The following is an 18950-nucleotide window of genomic DNA, read 5'->3' as shown; positions in this document are numbered from 1 at the left end:
GTTTTCGACCATATCTGACGAGTTAAAGTTGACCGAATGTCGGATTTTTTTATATTATATTTTTTATATGCAATTATTTCGGAAATAAGAAAAGCTACAACCTTCAAATATTTTTTGTTTTATTCTACATGAAATTGCGCACATTTTCATATATAAAACTCTATGAAATGCCTAATATGAAACGGAGCAAATATTCCGAGAATGGTACGTACGCATTTCGGAGATTTGTGGCGGAGAATCCGCACGCGGAGGGAAGGAAAGATTTTTTTTTTAAATTCACCATAAATCTAAATATTTTGCTAGAGACTTCGAATTTGTTTCAAGATGAAGATAAATGACTGAATATTACTATACTGTAAGAGTTTTAGCTTACAATTCCGTTTTTCGACCATTTCGGTAGAGTCAAATTTGACTGAACGTGGTTTTTTTTCTATTTATCGTGATTTATAGGCAAATATTTCAAAAATGAGAAAAGCTACAACCTTCAATTATTTTTTGTTGTATTCTACATGAAATTGCGCACATTTTCATATATAAAACCTTATGTAACGGCTAATTTAAAATGGTGCAAACCTTACCACAATCGCACGTATGATTTTTTCGGAAGAGTTACCGCGCGGACGTAAAGAAAATGTTATTTTTTTTCATAAATTCACCATAAATCAAAATATTGTGCTAGAGACTTCCAATTTGTTGCAAAATGAAGGTAAATGCTTGAATATTACTAGAATATAAGCGTTTTAGCTTACAATTGCGTTTTTCGACCATTTCGGTAGAGTCAAATTTGACCGAAGGTTGAAATTTTGGCAATTATCGTTATTTATATGAAAATATCTCAAAACTGATAAAAGCTACAACCATGGGTTGTTTTTAGTTGTATTGTGCATGAAGTTGCGCACATTTCTATATATAAAACTTTATATAACGGCTAATTTTAAAATGGTGCAAACATTACCACAATCGCATGTATGATTTTTTTCGGAAGAGTTACCGCGCAGACGTAAGGAAAAAGTTTTTTCATAAATTCACCATAAATCGAAATATTGTGCTAGAGACTTCCAATTAGTTGCAAAATTAAGGTAAATGATTGAATATTACTAAAATATAAGAGTTTTAGCTTACAATTGCGTTTTTTGACCATTTCGGTAGAGTCAAATTTGACCAAAGGTTGAAATTTTGTCAATTATCGTTATTTATATGAAAATATCTCAAAACTGGGAAAAGCTACAATCATGAGTATTTTAATGTTGTATTCTACATAAAAATGCGCACATTTTCATATGTAATACTTCATGTAACGGCTAATTTACAATGGTACAAAAATTATGTCAAAGTGACAAAATAATTTCCGAGATGTGTCACAGATACTTTTTAGTGCGGCAAGAAAGAAATTCGCGCTTGCGTGCCTGCGTAACGATTGTAAACAAAACAACACCTTGATCCGTGAACTCCCAGCATCCCCTAAGGCGCGTGATTCAAAAGTTTTAGGCTGGTAGGCCTATAAGTATTTTTCCGCGAATTTTAAAAAAAACTTTTGTAAGTCGACGTAAAATACGTCCAGTCGGCACACGAGAGACAAAAAATGTCGATGTAAAATACGTCCAGTCGGCGTAAGAGGGTTAAGTCTCTGGTTGGCTGGAATTCTTGGATACATGTATGACCATCTCTCCTGCATTGCCTTTTGTTGTTGGAAGAATTTTCAGACAGAGATATCTCATTAGACGTGTTATCATCTTTCTGTTTACGTCATGGTAACAGAAGTCTGTAGCCTAGTCTTCCACTTCATCGCACCTGCCGCTGCAATGACGCAGAATGATATTCTTCAGACAATCTGAGTTTGTCTTCTAGTATACATTTCGTAATTCGTAAGGTGTGCAATTATTCTTTGTTCACCCCGGATTGTAAATGAATAACGGAAGAATTCGCCTGTTCCCCGCCCTGCCAGCTCTGGTTCCAAGGTAAATAGAAATGTCCTCTCTAATCCAGCTCACCAGAAGCGGTTCTTCAGGCAGTACAATCCCTGTGTTTTCATTACGGAAAGATGCTCCGCTTTCATTGCAAACTCCAACTTTTTCACCGAACAGCAATGAAATAGCGGTTTAGCTTTTTCAGTCCTCTGTAAAACAACAGGAATTAAAGCCATCTTCACTGGTTGGTGTCATCGACGGGACTTTTTCTATGTTCAGAATCTTTAGAGTTTACTTCTCTCAATTCAACTGTGAAGACATAGGTCCGCATTCACCTTAGTCTTTCACTAGCATATACTAGTATTGTTTCTCCTTAGTTGAGATTCAACTACAATGAGAACTTCTGTCTTGCCATCAGGGACCTCAGTCTCTAGAAGGTAATTGATTATCGTCTGATGGGCGCATATCTTGAGAGAATCATCATCTCGTCTCCCAACATCAGTGGCAAACAAGATAGACGACTTGTATGGTTGTTCTCAGCATAACCCTTCAAAAGGTGTCATGTTGTGACTACGTCTCGGGTGCATGACAGCTCACAGCTTGCTGCTCACTGAGCACAGTCAGTCGGCAGCTGTTGAAGAGTCTGAGATTGTCATGATCTAAGCTGTGGACTTTGTATTGGTCGATCCAGATCAGTCATTACTTTGTCCTATTGGCGTGTTGCTGTACCCATAAAGGATCGACACCCACCATGGCGTGTCGGTGTCTTTAAACACTGCGGATTGCCATTGCAGAAGTGTCCGATGACACGTCTTTCTCCGAATATTACGAAACCATGAGAGACTTCTCTGCTGTTGGATAGTCCAGTGGATGGGTACTTGTCATCACTCCGAAGAATATGTCGGACAGGAAGATAGATAAGGTCTCATTGCGACCTTATTTATCTTGCTTCCTTCATGCCTGCCCACAGGTCCTTGGAACCTCATTTCCTTGGACAGGTAGTGGATGCTTGCAGGTTATGTTTGCTTACCTGGCTCCTTCAAGATGACAAGTTGCATCTTGCCTATGGTGTGCAGTTCTAGAGGTAAGAAGGATGCGAGAGTGAGTTGCCTCTCCACCTTCCCCACCTCGTCCTTCCACTCCTCTTCCTTCGGGTTGAGGATAGGACTTGAACTTACACTGGCTGGTCGGGCGTTTGATGCGGTAAGCTTACGATAGAGCTTCCTTTCTATGTTTCTTATCTGAATCATAGAAGCAATCCTGCTCCTTCCTCTAGCAAGGGGAAGAAGGAGACTAGCAGTAATGCAAACCCTTCCCCAAACTTTGCATTAATGCCTCTGACTCTAAATATTCCTCGCAGCCCTTTTCGGATGAGTTACGATTCCTCACTCATTTTGAAAAGGCCCAGAAGTCAGACTCTTGATCATGCAGCTCCTATACTCCAATCAAGTTGTCAGAGGCAGGACACTCCTCCCCGCTCCTACGACCAGGAGTAGCAGCCTAGGTGTACAAAACTCCAGTCAGTTCTAGAGGCTCACTCATATTCCTCCCACCAATCAGTGAGTCTTCCTTATGTAAAGGACCAAGGGTTTGTATATCGTGTAGGAACAAATCACAGTTTTTGAAAGTAAATTATATTTTTATACATGCAACTTACCCGGCAGATATATACTTAGCTATAGACTCCGTCGTCCCGACAGAATTCAAAACTCGCGGCACACGCTACAGGTAGGTCAGGTGATCTACCATTCCCGCCGCTGGGTGGCGGAATCCCGACCATTCCCGTTTTCTGAGCCAGATTTTTCTCTGTCGCTGAGGCCGGCCGGCAACAAACTGTTGTTTGGTCTCTTCCTGATTGGAATTCTGCTCATTTGCCGAGAATTGGTTTGGGCTCATTTGGGTAGGGTGAAGTACTCTTGTTTATTCTCGGGATTGGCATACGCTTATTTTGGACTGGATTAGGACTTGGATTTGGTTTTTTCTATTAAGATGGCTGAAGTTAAAGTAACACCTAAGTTTAGGGTTTGTGCAAGGGAAGAATGCAGAACTAGGTTGTTTAAAGCAGAGGTAGATCCTCATACACTTTGTAGTAAAGTAGAGGCTCTGAATGTGCGTTGATAGAACTGTGCTGAATGTGAAGGGCTTACGGAGCAAGGATGGAAGGAAGGATTTAGCTTCTTATATTAAGAAAAGAGAGAAGGATAGAGCTAGGAAAGCGTCAGCTAGAAGCTCGAGTAGATCTTGTTCTTTTGAGCCTGAATTAGAAACTAACAAGCTAGATGATGTTTCTCCCATAACCTCAGCCCCTTCTCCCTGTGTTGAATCTAAGGATTCATTTTCAGAAATGGAAAAAAGGAAAAAATGAGATCCTCGATCAGGGAGCTTCAGGAGCAGCTTAAAGCTATGGAAACACAAGGTAAGAGTGTCAGTGAATACAGTGACCCCAGTGCAGTGGAGGGGGCGTTCTGATCGGCTCCGCATTGCTCCTAGGCCTAGACCGCTTCCAAACTCCCAGGACCAGGGAGGATGGAATGTCAAAAGCCGCAGGGAGGATGTGGAGCATCCCCAACGATCAGGCGTCCCTTCGGCAGATCCTGAAGTAACGACCCAGGCTGCCTTGGATAGCCAGTAGAAAAGGCATCCTGGAAGAGTGTTTTTCTGCGTCGGACTCCTCCTCGTCCAGGCGTGGATGGAGCTCTGCTTCGAAGTCTCGTCCTCTGAAGAGATCGTGGGTAGCGCCGAAAGGAGACGCTTTTGATTCAAGCCCAGAGCGATTTCCAGAGGATTTTCCTTCGACTAGTAAGAAGGCGAGAAGACCGTCTCCAGTGCCTCAAGACCCGACTAAGCTTTTCCTGCTTAATCTACAGGAGCAAATATCCTCCTTGGTAGGCGCTCTACATAAGGATTCGTCTCGAAGAAAAGACTCCTCCCTTCCAGTGAAGAGATCGAAGTTTTCTTCTCCTGGTAGGAGAGAAGTTCTCACTCTAGCAGGCGCTCGTCACCGGAGAGATCTCGTTCTCTTTAAACGTTCCTCTCCTAAATCTAGATCCTCTCCTATCTATTAGGAGAAAGTCAGGAGTCGACTCCTCTTCTGAGGATCAGGATAGGCGTCAAGAGCCTAAGAAGCAGGAGATTTTTAGACACATAGAGTTGACAGAGCCTAGTAGGCGCCAAGAATATAACAGGCGTATAGAGCCTAACAGACGCCCAGGAGTCTTGTGAGAGGCGTCAAGAGCCTACCAGGAGTCACGACAAGCGCCAGGAGCCAAGCAGGCGCCAGGAATCAAGCAGGCTTCAGGAGTCGAGCAGGCGTCAGGAGTCGGGTAGGCGCCAAGAGTCTAGCAGACGCCAGGAGTCGAGCAGGCGTCAGGAGTCGAGTAGGCGCCAGGCTCCTTGTACGAGCTTAGGTCAGAGTAAGACCCCTTTGCACTTTATGAGTTCTTCTTCGGAGAGTAGGAGCCCTTCACCTGGTAGGAAACAGGGTTCCTGAGAGAAGATCTCGTGTGTTTAAGAAACTCTATTGCGCCTTGTAGTAGCAAGGATTTATTTGTCACACGGGCGACGTTCTTCTTCTTTTGACAGAAGTCCCTCGACAACTAAGAACCGATCTTCTCCGAAAGGATCCCCTACAGCCGGAGACTTAGAAGAAGTCTCGGATGAAGAATTACCAGTGGATGTAGTAGTCTCTGATTATAAGAGATTGTCCTTGTTGTTGTTGCAGGAGTTCGGGATAAGCTTCAACCAGCGGATCCGCCCTCTCCAGGATCTTTGCTATCAAGCACGAAGTCTCCAAAAGCATCCTCATTTGTAAAAATGCGTCCAGCCCTTAGTATGAAAAAAGCGTTCAAAGCTTTGGAGAATGGCTTAAGAATAAAAGAGAGGCGGGCAAGACTGTTTTTTCATGCCCTCCTTCAAAGTTGACGGGTAAACCTGGAAGATGGTACGATACCAGGAACCATATGGGCTTAGGACTGCCTTCATCGGCAGACGCAGATTACGCTTCCTTAGTAGATTCTTCAAGGAGGCGCGCTCTACTATCAGCAAAAGCTACTTGGGATGTGTGAACTGGACCATCTACTAAAGGGACTCTTTAGGACACTCGAAGTATTCAATTTTATGGAACTGGGCTTTGGGAAAGCTTGCGAAGAGAGCCCAAGATCCCGAATTTGTCACTATGGAACGAATTATCGAGTGTATTATCGTGTCTGGACAGAGCGGTGGGGATGGACGGTTCGGTGGAAGTGGCTGCTCTTTTTGGATCGGGAGTTTTGAAAAAAGAGAGCAGTGTACGGGTCTTTTCCTGTCCAAGTCAGTATCTCCTCTACAGAGGTCGGCCTTGCTATATTCGCCACTTTCTAACCAACCTTTTACCCAGGAGGACGGTGAGGGATGTAGCAAAATCATTAGCTGGAAAAGCCACACAGGATTTACTGACACAGTCAGCAAAGAGGTTCAAGCCGGCTGTTCCTTTTCAAAAGAAGGATAAAGCACCTCTTCAGCAGCCCTTTCGAGGAGCCTCTTCTCCTCAAGAAACCCCTTTTAGAGGTTAGAAGACCGGATACCAGAGGAAGACCTTCAGGAGACCCGCAGGGAAGGCAAAATGAAGAAGAAGTCCTCAGATAGCGGTAGGCGCCAGACTGTCGAACTTTGCCAGAGTCTGGCGAAAGAGAGGGGCGGACAGCTGGACCCTCTCTTATCCTCGAGAGAGGATACCTCATCCCCTTCAGGGAATATCCTCCCTTAACAAGAACTCCAAGGGAGTTACAGCGAGATACAAAGATCCTGTCAAGAGTCAAGCTCTCCTGCAAGCAGTAGAACTTATGTTGCAGAAAAGGGCAATAGAACCGGTTCAAGATCTCCATTCACCAGTTTTGTACATGAACTTTCCTGCCAGATATATACTTAGCTTACGTCTCTGACGTCACGACAGAATTCAAAACTCGCGGCAAATGCGACAGGTAGGTCAGGTGATCTACCCCACCCGCCGCTGGGTGGCAGGTGTCTGAACCAATCCCCCTTCCAGTCATAATTTTTCTGTCGCCGGTGTTGACCTACATCTTGTTGTTGATACCTCTCGATTTTGAATTATTACTCGTTTTTTTTCGCCCTGGATTGTTTTCAACGGACTTTTGGTGAAGTACCTGCTCCTTGGCTTGGCATTTGCGATTTGTGGACCGGTTTTGGATTATTCTTTTGATTATTCTTGGAATTTACATTATGTCTGATTTGGAAATTAAGAAATCAACTATGTCGAGTTGTTCTGTTAACCCGATTGTAAGGTGAGGCTACCGAAAGCTGCGGTAGACCCTCACACAGTATGCATTGGAGGTGTGGTAGGGGGAATGACTGCTCATTTATTAAACCCTTGTAATGAATGTGGTAATTTGAATGAAGAAGAATGGAAGGCGCTTTCTTCTTATGTAAGAAAAGCTTGAGAAGGACAAGGTTAGGAAAGCTTCATCTAGGAGTTCTAGTAGGTTCTCGCGCTAGCGAGTTTGAGTTGATAACACCTGTTGTAGACGTAGCGCCTTTACCTGTTTCAGCCCCTGCTTCCTGCACCGAACCCGAAAGATGCGCCTTCGGAGGTGGACACTATGAGAGCCACTATTCGCAGCATGGTGAGCTGAAATTAAAGTGCTTAGAAGTAAGAGTGATAGCAATTTGTGCAGTGATCCCAGTGCAGTGGAGGGTGCGTCTGATCGGCTCCCTAATGCTTCTAGGCCTAGACCTCTTCCAGACTCCCAGACCCAGTGGAGGAGGAAGTCGAAAGCCGCAGGAAGGTTAGGGAGAACCCCCGGCCGGTCAGGCGTCCCCTCCCCGGTAGCGCCTGATGTTCGATCCCAGGCTACCTTGGATCGCGCCAAGAGAGAAGTCTTACGGCAAATGCTTCTGTGCTTCGCCTTCTCTTCGCCCAGCGTGGTTGGAGCTACTCGGAAGCTTCTCGGCCGTAGAAGAGAGCCTGGCAGGCTCTTCGCCTTCTCCTTCGCCCAAACGTGGTTGGAGCTCCTCGGAAGCTTCTCGGCCGTCGAAGAGAGCCTGCAGGCTCTCCGCGCTCCCCTCCAGCCCTGAAGTTTTTTCGGAAAATCCTGGATTGGATGTCAAGAAACCGAGGATTTCTTTGGAGTTTCGCTCTCCTAGTAAGGATCGAGCTGCGTCTCCCGTGAAGGACTTTGTTAAGTCTCCTACACGTGTGTTGGCTAGTCTGCAGGCGCAGATTACGGCTCTGGCTGACTCCTGATTGTGAATGCTGGGTCGTAGGAAGGACGTCTCGCTCCCGGTAAAGAAGTCCAGGCGCTCTTCTCCAGGCTTACGCTTTATTCGTCAGTAACTGCCCTCTCTCCAGGAGTGGATCGTAGTACGAGGCGCTCTCCTGCCGGACTTCGTTTCTCAGTCGGACAAGGGGCATGCTTCCCGTAGACGAGCCTCTCCTGACAGGCGCTCGTCTCGAGAACAGGATCTCTCCCGCTGGCAGACGCCAGGAGCCTGGTAGGCGTTTTTCTCATGGTAGCCGCTCTCCTTCAGGCTTTCGCTCTCCTGGTGACCAGACGCCCTTTGGTAGACAGCGCTCTTCTCCTGTCAGCCGCCCTTCGCTTAGCAGGCACCAAGAGCCTGGTAGGCGCTCTTCTCCTTCAAGGCGCTCTTCTCCCGATTTTCGCTCTCCTCGAGTTAGGCGCCGGGAATCTGTCAGTCGCTTCTCGCCTGGTAGGCGCTCGTCGCCAGAGATTCGCTCTCCTCGCAGGCGGGCCAAGATTCTGCTAATCGCTTCCCGCATGACAAGGCGCTCTTTCCGCCAGGCAGCCGCCTCTCCTTTAGACAGGCGCCAAGAGCCTGATCGCTTCCCGGCATGACCAGGCGGCTCTCGCCAGGCGCCGGCCTCCTTTAGACAGCCAGGAGCCTGATTAGACGCTTTTCGCCTAATAGGCGCTCTTCGCCTAATAGGCGCTCTTCGCCTAATAGGCGCTCTTCGCCTGATAGGGCGCTCTTCTCCAGATTTTCGCCCTGCGTTCGTTAGGCGCCCAAGAGCCTAGAATTGCGCCCTCATCCTGACAAGAAGGAGTTTTCAGGCAGAAGCTCAACGGAAGTTATAACTTCCCCACGGTTAGATGTCAGAGTTCTTCCAGACATTCTTCCAAGGAGGGACTCTCGGCTGAGGACAAGACAGCCTTTCATTCCATCGTAAGGATCGTGAAGGATCTTCGGCGGAAGAAGAACAGGATCCCTCGGAAGAAGAAATTCCTAAGGATTCCTCCGTTTCTTCATACAAGCGGTTGACGGACCTGTTGCTTCAGGAATTTGGAGACGCCCTTTCTCCTGTCGCCCCGCCCTCGCCTCTTTCGTTATTTTCGACTTCGAAAAACTTCGAAGGTTTCATGCCTGTGTCAGGGATGAAGCCTGCAATCTCCATGAAGAAGGCGCTTAGAGGTTTGGTGAGTGGCTTCTTTCGAAGGAAGAGAAGGGAAAGACGGTGTTCTCTTTCCCTCCTTCTAAGCTTACTGGGAAACTAGGATTCTGGTATGAATCGGGAGAACCCTTGGGCCTCGTTCTTCCATCCTCGGCAGACTCGGACTTCTCTTCAACTGGTGGATTCCTCTCGACGCTCATGGCCCTCATGTCCTGCTAAGACGACATGGGGGATGAATGAGCTTGACCACCTGTTGAAGGGAATGTTCCGAGTCCTGGAGGTGTTTAACTTCCTAGACTGGTCTTTGGGCGTTTTGGCCAAGAAGACGCAGACCCGGATTCCATTTCTCCTGAGGATCTTATCAGTGTTCTCACGTGTATGGACAAGGCAGTGAGGGATGGAATCGAGTGAAATAGCTTCACTTTTCGGAGCGGGAGTGATCAAGAAGAGATCTGTGTACTGTTCGTTCCTGACGAAATCAGTATCGCATGCTCAGAGAGCCTCTCTCATGTATTCTCAGCTCTCTCCTCAACTCTTCCCTAAGAAGATCGTTCAGGATGTTTCTTGTGCCCTTTCAGCTAAGGCTACACAGGACATGCTAGCCCAGTCTACCAGGAAGCCTCACTCTTCTTTCCAAGCTAAAACCAAGAGAGAGACTCCAGTTAGGCAGGAGCCCTTTCGAGGAGTCCCTCCTGCCAGAGCTTCTTCCTCTAGAGGATCTAGACCCACTAAACGAGGGAAGACTTCTCTAGATCCATCAGAGGGAAGAAGTAGGATTCAAGTCCTCCAGACATCAGTGGGTGCCAGACTTCTGAAGTTTGCCGACGTCTGGGCCCAGAAAGGGGCGGACAACTGGTCACTCTCGATTGTCCGCAAGGCTACTCATTCCCTTCTTATCAAGACCTCCGTTGACGACGACTCCGAGGGAGTTGGTAGCCAAGTACAAGGACCCCATCATGAATCAAGCCCTCTCTCTAGCAGTAGATCTTATGCTGGAGAAGGAGGCGATAGAACTAGTGAAAGATCCTCATTCTGCAGGTTTTTACAACAGACTGTTCCTAGTTTCCCAAGAGCTCAGGAGGATAGGAGACCGGTTCTGGATGTAAGCGCCCTGAATGTCTTCGTAGAAAAAAGGAAGTTCGCCATGGAGACAACTTCTTCAGTGTTGCGGCTCTTCGTCCAGGGACTGGATGGTGCTCCCTAGATCTTCAGGACGCTTACTTCCAGTGCCTATCCATCCTTCTTCACGGAAGTTTCTAAGATTCATGATGGGAGGGAAGATCTTCCAATTCAGGGCCTTGTGCTTCGGCCTTTCGACAGCCCCTCAAGTTTTCACGGGTTTAATGAAGAATGTAGCGCAGTGGCTACATTTGGAGGGAGTGAGGCTGTCTCTCTATCTAGACGATTGGCTGATCAGAGCAAGCTCACAAGAAAGATGTCTGGAGGACCTACAAAAGACACTGACTTTAGCAAGTTCGTTGGGGCTTCTGGTGAACTTCCAGAAGTCACAATTAATCCCCAGTCAAGAGCTGATATATCTGGGGATTCGGATGGTTTCTCCGGATTTTGCGGGCATATCCGTCACCAGAGAGGATTGCTCGTTGCCAAGAGAAACTAACGACCTTCTAGAGAAAGATGCATGCACAGCGAGGGAGTGGATGAGTCTGTTGGGGACACTTTCCTCAGCTGGAGCAATTCGTTCTCTAGGAAGGTTGCATCTCAGACCTCTACAATTCTTCCTTTACCGGAACTGGAGGTGTCTCTCTCTAGACCTGGAATTCTCCTTCAGGATATCAAAAGGAATCAAGAAGGACCTTCTGTGGTGACAGATCCTCTCCGATTTCGCAGAAGGTCTGTCTCTGTACATGCCAAACCAACCCGAACCAAGTATTGGTTTTCCGACGCGTCGGAGACGGGTTGGGGTGCGACCCTATGGGTCAAGAGAAGTGTCAGGCACCTGGGAGGGGGAACAGGTGTCCTGGCACATCAACAACAAAGAGTTGATGGCAGTGTTGGTTTGGCGTTAAAAGCCTTCGAGCCCACGTCCGAAATGCTATAGTTCAGGTCAACTCGGACAACACCACAGCCTTGGCTTACATAAGAAAGCAGGGGGGGACACACTCTTTCTCCCTGTACGAAAACAGCGAAGGACTTGCTGTTGTGGTCTCAGGCAAGGAAGATTGTTCTCCTCACCAGGTTTCGTACAGGGAGAAAGGAATGTCAGAGCGATCTCCTGAGCAGGAGGAATCAGTGCTCCCCTCGGAGTGACTCTGCACTCAGAAGTTTGCCAGGACCTGTGGAGGTTATGGGGCAGACCTCATATCGACCTTTTTGCGACAGCAAAGAACAAGAGAATAGACCTCTACTGCTCCCCGATCTCGGACCCGGAGGCAGCAGTGTCAGTCGATGCTTTCCTCCTAGACTGGCGAGGTCTGGACGTCTATGCTTTTCCTCCAATTCAAGATTCTGAGTCAAAACACTCAGAAAGTTTGCGGCCATCGGAAGCGACAAGGATGACGCTGGTAGCTCCATTCTGGCCGGCCCAAGATTGGTTTCACAGAGGTACTGGAATGGCTAGTGGACTTTCCAAGAGCTCTTCCACAAAGAGTAGATCTGCTCAGACAACCCCACTTCGACAGGTATCACAGAAACCTCCCCGCTCTCAATCTGACTGGCTTTCGACTGTCAAAAGTCTTGTCAGAGCGAAGGGGGTTTTTCAGCTAGGCAGCGAAGGCTATCGCATCAGCTAGAAGGCCCCTCTACCTTAGTGTCTACCAGTCGAAGTGGGACGTCTTTCGCCGTTGGTGCAGAAACCAGAAGCTTTCCTCTTTCCGTACCTCTGTGACCCAAATCGCCAGATTTCCTGGTTTTTTCTCAGGGAAAAAATGTGGTCTTGCAGTTTTCGACCATCAAAGGATATCGGGAGCATGTTAGCAGCTGTGTTTAGGCACAGGAATTTAGATATCTCCAACAACAAAGATCTACATGATCTGCTAAGATCTTTTGAAACTTGCAAGAAACCCTCGTCTCAAATTCCGAGCTGGAACCTGGACGTGGTTCTTCGTTTCCTGAGGTCCTCGAAGTTCGAACCTCCCAGTCATCTTCTTTCAAGGATCTTACGAAGAAGGCTCTGTTTCTTTTTTGGCTTTAGCATCTGCCAAAAGAGTTAGTGAGCTTCATGCTCTAGAAGGAAGGGTAGGTTTCAAAGGAGATTCCGTGATTTGTTTCCTTCCTTCCTTCTTTTCTAGCTAAGAACGAGAACCCCTCAAATCCTTGGCCAAGGGTTTTTGAGTTTTGAGGTTCCAGGCTTAGCTCCCCTGGTAGGGAAGAGCCAGAAAAGAACTCTTTGCCTTTGTGAGGACTTTAAGATACTACCTCCAGAGGAAGAAGTCTCTAAGGGCATTAAGAACAGACTTTGGTGCTCTGTTAGGATCCCAGTAGTACCATTGTCTAAAAATGCTTTGTCCTTCTTTATTAGAAGCCTCGTGAAGGAAGCACATTTGGCTTGCGGGTGAGGATCACTTCAAGCTTTTGAAAGTCAAGGCTCACGAGGTAGAGCCATTGCGACGTCCTTGGCTTTTCAACAAGAAATATGTCACTCCAGAATCTGATGAAAGCAACATTCTGGAGATGCAATTCAGTATTCACGAACACTACCTTAGAGACGTCAAGATTACTACGAGAAGTGCTTCGCGTTAGGCCCGTATGTATCGGCGGATTCGGTGCTGGGGCAGGGAGCTGAAGCATATCCTTGTAAATTTTTTCCCCTATTGTTTGTTTTGTGTTTTTATGGTTGTTTGAAAGAGGATGCGGGTAGGCATCTCTTTCTATTCGTATTGCTAACATTTAGAATGGTTAGGTGATCTGTTCGTGCTAGAGCTCCCTGCATTGGTAGTGTCAGGCTCTGTCATTTAAGAGGGCGAATCCCCATTGACATGATCCGACTTGGATTCTACTGAGTAAGTGGATATCAAATCCTCGGTAGACCCAAAGAGTCTTTTCAGCTGTAGGTCACGCCCTCGCTGTAGCTCTTCAGGCTTTGCAGACTAATAGACAGTAACTATGAAGTCTTCAGCCTTATCAGGTAAGAACCAAGGTTGTTAGTATCCTACAACAGATGTTGTTTCCCCTTTTTCCTTGTTACCTCTGTCTTTTTCCCTCCACCAAGGGTGTCAATCAGCTAAGTATATATCTGGCAGGAAAGTTTCATGTACAAAAATGATATTGTTATTTTACAATAAAGTTTTGTACATACTTACCTGGCAGATATATACGATTGATGCCCTCCAGCCTCCCCTCAGGAGACAGGTGGAAGAAAAATTATGACTGGAAAGGGGGATTCGTTCAGACACCTGCCACAGAGCGGTGTAGATCACCTGACCTACCTGTCGCATTTGCCGCGAGTTTTGAAATTCTGTCGTGACGTCAGAGACGTAAGCTAAGTATATATCTGCCAGGTAAGTATGTACAAAACTTTATTGTAAAATAAACAATATCATGTTTCTACAACCGTCTATTCCTGGTACCAAAAGCCTCGGGCGGGTGGAGGCCGGTTTTCGACGTAAGTGCGCTGAACGTCTTTTGTGATAAAGGAAGAAGTTCTCGATGGAGACCTCTTCCTCTGTACTTTCTGCTCTTCGTCCAGGGGACTGGATGGTATCCCTGGACCTTCAAGATGCATATTTCCATGTGCCAATTCATCCGGCATCAAGGAAATACCTAAGATTCATGTCAGGGAAGGGAAGAGTGTTTCAATTTCGAGCGCTTTGCTTCGGACTATCGACGGCCCCGCAAGTCTTCACGGGTATCCTAAGGAATGTGGCGCATTGGCTACATTTAGAAGGGATCAGAATCTCGATGTATTTGGACGACTGGCTAATACGAGCAAAGTCGAAGGAACAGTGTCTGGAGGACCTTTCGGTAACATTAAAGATGACGCAGTCATTGGGACTCCTAGTCAACCTCGAGAAGTCCCAGCTGGATCCCAGCAGAACATAGTTTATCTGGGATTCGGATGGATTCTTGGGGTTTTCTAGCGTCTCCATCAACAGAGAGAATAGAGCGCTGCCTTACAAAGGTGTCAGTATTTCTAGGGAAAGAGCATTGCTCGCGAGGGAGTGGATGAGTTTGCTGGGAACCATTTCTCGTCTGGAGCAGTTCGTTTCTTAGGGAGACTGCACCTAAGACCCCTTCAGTATTATCTGAAGGAGAACTGGGATCAAGTTCCAGGACCTCGAAGAGTCATTCAGGATAACGGACAAGGTCAAACAAGATCTTCGGTGGTGGTTAGACCCGAAGAAACTCGGTCAAGGAATATCCTTGCACATAAAGAGCCCTCTCCGAGCGTTGTTTGCAGACGCATCGGACGTAGGGTGGGGAGCAACGTTGGATTCGCAAGAAGTGTCGGGAACCTGGGAAGGAGCTCAGGTGTCATGGCACATATAAACAAAAGGAACTGAAAGCCATTCACCTAGCTCTCTTGCACTTGCAAGAACAGATCTCAGGATCGATCATTCAGGTCAATTCCGACAACACGACAGCCCTAGCATATATCAGGAAGCAAGGGGGAACTCATTCATTCTCCCTTTACGAGACAGCGAGGGAGTGTTGCTTTGGGCGCAAGAGAAACAGATCTCTCTTCAACGAGATTTATTCAGGGAGAGAGAAATGTTCGAGCGGATCTGCTAAGCAGAAGAAACCAAGTGCTCCCCACCGGAATGGATCTCAACCCTCAAGTGTGCGATCAGTTATGGGGGTTATGGGGAAGGCCGAACGTAGACTTGTTCGCAACCAACTGGAACAAGAGGTTGGAGAATTATTGCTCCCCCATCGCAGATCCAAGAGCAATAGCGATAGACGGCCTCCTCATGGATTGGAAGGGAATAGACGGGTACGCTTTTCCCCCCTTCAAACTCGTAGGGGAAGTAATAAGAAAGTTTGCCTCCTCAGAGGGAACGAAATTGACTTTGATCGTCCCCTTTTGGCCAGCCCTAGATTGGGTGACAGAGTTGCTGGAGTGGATAGTGGATCTTCCCAGATCGCTCCCACTAAGGAGCGATCTTCTCAAACAACCCCACTTCGACAGGTATCACAAAAACCTCTCCTGCTCTAAGTCGACTGCCTTCAGACTATCGAAGGACTCGTTAGAGCGAGGGGGTTTTCTCGCGAAGCTTCAAAAGCAATCGCAAGAGCCAGGAGACCATCCACATTACGGGTGTACCAGTCGAAGTGGGAGGTGTTTAGAAGATGGTGCAGGACGCATGAGCTATCCTCTTCCAGTACCTCTATAACCGACATTGCAAATTTTCTTCTTTACCTTAGAAGAAAGTGTGGCCTAGCTGTATCTACGATCAAGGGGTATAGAAGTATGCTGGCCTCGGTTTTTAGGCATAGGGGGTGTCGGATGTGTCAGACAATAAGGATCTACATGACCTTATTAGGTCTTTCGAGACCTCAAAAAGTCAGAATAATAAAAATCCAGTTGGAACTTGGATATAGTGCTTCATTATCTGATGTCTGAAAGATTCGTACCTTCCAATAATTCTTCTTTAGAGATTTGACAAGGAAGTCTCTATTCCTGTTCGCCTTAGCCACGGCAAAAAGGGTGAGTGAACTTCAAGCGTTAGAGGGCAGAGTGGGTTTTAAGAAGGAGGCTGCAATTTGCTCTTTTAAGCCTCTCTTCTTAGCCAAGAACGAAAACCCATCAAAACCATGGCCTAGAAGCTTCGAAGTGAAGGCACTCTCTTCTCTTACGGGGGAAGAACAGGAGAAGACCCTTTGTCCAGTAAGAGCGCTAAAATTTTATTTACAAAGAAAGTCTCTTTTGGGAGGTACGCAGGAAAGTCTTTGGTGTTCGGTCAAGGATCCTACAAGGCCAATATAAAAAAACGCCCTTACGTTTTTCATTAAAGACATTATTAAGGAAGCGCATCTTAAATGTGGTGAAGAACAATTTAAACTCCTCAGGGTAAAAGCACACGAAGTGAGGGCCATAGCAACCTCAATGGCTTTTCATAAAACGTGGTCCCTTCAAAATCTAATTGAATCCACGTATTGGAAGTGTAATTCAGTGTCTGCCTCTCATTATCTAAGGGATGTGAGAGTTACTTATGAGAAGTGCTTTTCACTGGGAGCGTATGTGTCCGCGGATTTAGTGCTGGGAGGAGGAGCTGAGGTTAATCCTAATTAGTTAGGTTATGTAATTTTAACATTATGGTGTTTGGTTTTTATGGTTGACTGAAAGACGGTATAGGAATAACCCTTTTCAGTTCTTAGATTTAACATGGTTAGGAAGGTCAGGTGGTCGGGATTAACTTTTGGTCTCCTCGTTGTGCATTATGTAAAGCCTAAAGCTCTGTCATGTAAGAGGGCTAGCCCCCATTGATAAGATACAGGTCAGGCTCTGCCATGTAAGCGGGTAAGCCCCATTGGTACGATCCATGCAGGTTCTGTCGCGTAAGCGGGCTAGCCCCCATTGACATGATCCAGAAGGGCTGTTCGGTCATAGGTGGTTTACCTCACTGAAGCTCTTGAGGCATGCAGACTAAATGACAGTAATCATGAAGTCTTCGGCCCCAACAGGTAAGAACCAAGGATTGATATCCTACAACAATTGTTGTTTCCCGTTATTAAAATTTTTTTTTATATATATAGCTCTCTCTCGCCCTCCACCAAGGGTGTCAATCAGCTAAGTATATATATCTGCCGGGTAAGTTGCATGTATAAAAATGATATTGTTAAGATACAATAAAGTTTTATACATACTTACCTGGCAGATATATACGATTAAGGGCCCACCCAGCCTCCCCTCAGGAGACAGGTGTAAGAGAAAATCTGGCTCAGAAAACGGGAATGGTCGGGATTCCGCCACCCAGCGGCGGGAATGGTAGATCACCTGACCTACCTGTAGCGTGTGCCGCGAGTTTTGAATTCTGTCGGGACGACGGAGTCTATAGCTAAGTATATATCTGCCAGGTAAGTATGTATAAAACTTTATTGTATCTTAACAATATCATTTTTCCTAACTAAACAAACCTGAGGTCCTTTACATATATGCCCACCTCATGCCACCCCTCAATCTGAACCTGGGCCAAAAGGCAAATTGGAGTGTTTACAACCAGGCAGGCTGGCCTACCCGCCTGCCATGCAGTAGTTACTGCCATACCACCTTGTTCAAGAATTTAACGGCTGTAATTCCAGCTACGCCGAAAGTAATTCCTTATGTAAAGGACCTCAGGTTTGTATAGTTAGGAAAAATACAATTTACTCTCAAAAATTGTGATTTTATATATACTTACCCAGTATAATTACATGATCAGAGACCACCTTCTTCCCCTCTCAGTTGACATGAGAGCATAAACAAACTAACGCTCTTTGCTGAGTTGTACCTCTCTTTCTCCCTGAAAGTGGGCAGAGCAAGTCATCTACCCCAAAACATTTTAGCATGACCCGCAAATTTCAAAATTTTAGCTGCTGAACGAGTGAAACTGATAGCTAAGTAATTACTGGGTAAGTATGTATAAAGTACGGTATAAAACCTTTGATTATAGAAATGTAATTTTTATTTTTACTTCTGGAAGTCACCACTGAAAATTAGCAAATTTTTAATAAGTCGACAACTGTAACTCAACCCTTAATAAATTTGTTAGTCATGGTAACTGGCTTCACGAAACGGCTGTTTCTCGATTCAGTTGTTTGTGTCAGCACTTGTTGCTCTTTATGCCAATTTCTTACATGCATTAGCAAGTGGTTGATAATTATTTGTAGAAAAGTTTGATATAATGTATGAAGATTCACATTTAACTTTATGGACTTTTGCATCTAGGCCAACGTATTTCTTAGTTAAAAGCTAACTCAGATATGATAGCCTATGCATTTTCAGTGGTGTCTACCAAAACTGAGACAGGCATAGAAAGTCTAGCATAGTGTAATAGTATACTGAAAATGCATATTGCACTATATACAATGCATATAATGAAATCATGTTTTTGGATTTCAATGATTGCATTATACACGAGTAGTATACTCTACGCAAATTACAGTTCATTTGTATGCTGTATGTTTTTGAGTTTCACAGAATGTTTTCATTGGAAGCAAACTGTGCATATATATTTATGGAACAAATTTCAAAGAGAATGTGGGTACAGGATACTGCGGATGATTCACTTTGTATACTCATTAATAAATAAACTTTTAACTTTGGGTATTCTTTGGAGGCAACTATTTCTTGGAACACAAAGATGACCAGCATAAGGTAATGACCTCTCTTCAGCTTTGAAATGATCATCGTCATCATTTAGAAGATAAATCCTTTTCATGAGGAACAAGCCCATAAGGGTCATTGACTTGAAATTCAAGCTTCAAGTAAGAAAGAATGTTGTTGTTTTCACTGACGTTGTGCTCTCCCATCTCAATACTTCTTTTGTGAAAAATTGAAAAGGTTTGGCCTGACAAATATAAGCATTCTTAGGCAGTATGGGACTCCAGGTCTAATTAGAGCTGGTTCTGGGTAAAAAGTGTAAATGGTGTGATAATGCTAATGTTTCTCATATAATTTCCTTCAGGTAAGTAATACATCAGCAGAATTGCACTTTGTATTGAGAACTAATATCTCACATGGGTTGTTTCAGAATTGAGATACT

General features: G+C 45.6%; 1 protein-coding gene across 4 annotated transcripts in view; it reads left to right on the top strand.

Annotated features, from left to right (window-relative positions):
• LOC135195346 (dmX-like protein 2) overlaps nt 1–18950 on the top strand; it is a 572993-nt gene that overhangs the window by 122901 nt on the left and 431142 nt on the right. The gene's annotated exons all lie outside the window — the stretch shown is intronic.

The sequence above is a fragment of the Macrobrachium nipponense genome, chromosome 20 (genome assembly GCF_015104395.2).
Source record: "Macrobrachium nipponense isolate FS-2020 chromosome 20, ASM1510439v2, whole genome shotgun sequence".
Classification (NCBI taxonomy): Eukaryota; Metazoa; Arthropoda; class Malacostraca; order Decapoda; family Palaemonidae; genus Macrobrachium; species Macrobrachium nipponense.
This window is presented reverse-complemented; position numbering and strand designations above follow the sequence as displayed.